At 32.6% G+C, this 1,745-nt stretch overlaps 1 non-coding gene across 1 annotated transcript; it reads left to right on the plus strand.

Annotated features, from left to right (window-relative positions):
* The first annotated feature begins 431 nt into the window (after nt 1-431).
* Nucleotides 432-597, plus strand: LOC149030983 (U1 spliceosomal RNA). Its single transcript, XR_016178140.1, has one exon. It is a non-coding gene; the product is annotated as a U1 spliceosomal RNA (small nuclear RNA).
* Nucleotides 598-1,745: the final 1,148 nt, after the last annotated feature.

The following is a 1,745-nucleotide window of genomic DNA, read 5'->3' on the forward strand; positions in this document are numbered from 1 at the left end:
TTTTTCTTTGAAATGGTTTATTTCGTTATTGAAAAATTCCTGACCCTTGATTTAAACACAAGAATAAATACTATAATGGTAATTGTAAGTCTAGTTTTCGTGGCGATTGAACGTATCAGTATTGGATAAGCTATTAACAGAAATAGGAAGCGTAAGAATTTGGAAATAAACGAAGCTAAAATAAATGAACGATAAAGAGTTCAATATTGTAATTCATTGAAAAAGACTTTAATTAGTCTTTTTTATAGATCATGGATGGGTTAAGTTGGAATATTACCAAAATTTAGAGAGGGGTTGTTGGTTGGATCGAACACGTTGTTCAGGTTTGTATTTGGAGAACTCGTCGCTATGATGCGCATGAGTAGGGTCCTTTCTCGAAAGTAAAAGAATGACTTAGAGCATTGAAATACCCTGAAAGAACGAGGGAAAGCATACTTACCTGGCGCAGGGGATACCGGGATCATGAAGGCGGTTCCTCCAGGGGCGAGGCTCTTCCATTGGCACTGGGGTTGAGCTGATTCTTCGCGGAATATCCCTAATGTGGATATCTCGGGCGTATAATTTTTGGTAGTCGGGACTGCGTTCGCGCTATCCCGGATAAACTAAATTAAACAAAATTTCCCCTTCTTCTTTTCCTAGCAATTTTATGATACTCAGTAAAATTGGTAGAAGTTTTATGATTCTACTGCAAAATTTTGATTTTAGTTACCGTGTACATAACAAAACCTAACCTTTTCATTAACTAAATTCTCTATGTACCTAAATTTCATAAATAAATTTAGTTTCTTATTTATGAATTGTCATATAAGAACTGTGTAAGGATATTTTCATAGTTTTCTATCTAAGAAAACTTATTTAAGTAATTTTCGATCTATGCCTTTGATTGTAACTACTTAAACGAGAACCCCTTAATCCTGCTAACACTATTTAACACTACTTTGTTCGTCGTAATAAAGGAATTGGCATATCGTTTTTTTACACTTACAATAAATGTCGTCGAGTATAACCATTGAAGTGTCATAATTTATGAACAAATGATCAAGTGCAATCTCTAACTGCAATTTTACATTTTTCTCTTAACACTTTTTTGACCGGCTATTTTTAAAAAGAATTTATTTCATGTCACCGGCTATTACTTCGTAATTGAATTGAAAAGTAAAACAATTTAAGTAATTTTTAATAGATTTTACTTATTATTAGACTTTAAATATTTCTTCTTTTGTATGATAAACAATATAACAATAGTGCAAAAAAAATCTGTTATTGTCATATTTATTTTCGCTGCGTTTTCCATTTAAGGGGACGTTCCATCTTGCAATTTTTAAAAAATTGAATTTTTTTTTTACATATTTCGAAATTGTATATATATTTAGAAATATTGTGTTAAAATTTCAAAAAGGATCCGATGTCTCTAACTACATTTTTTTGCTGCCTGAACGTTATTCTCTTGACCGCTCTCCTGAGAAGTTCGGCGCGCACGGTTCTTATATCGGCTACGGAGACTCCGTGACTTTTAAAATGCTGCTTTATTATCATCCATACGGTGAAGATTTCATTGTTAAAAAGTTGAAGTGTATTTTGTATGTGGCAAAATGTATTTTTAAGCGCTCTAATAAGGCAAGAAAAGCTCTCATACAAAAGAAGAAAATTTAAAAGAAAAACGCCGAACCGCAAAAAAAAAAAAGAACCGTAGCAAAAACAGTAGTGAAGAGAAAGGCGACTGTTGTGAAAAAAGTCTCCTGAAG

The sequence above is a fragment of the Polistes dominula genome, unplaced genomic scaffold (genome assembly GCF_049000335.1).
Source record: "Polistes dominula isolate Pdom_NZ unplaced genomic scaffold, Pdom_raw_medaka contig_674, whole genome shotgun sequence".
NCBI lineage: Eukaryota > Metazoa > Arthropoda > Insecta > Hymenoptera > Vespidae > Polistes > Polistes dominula.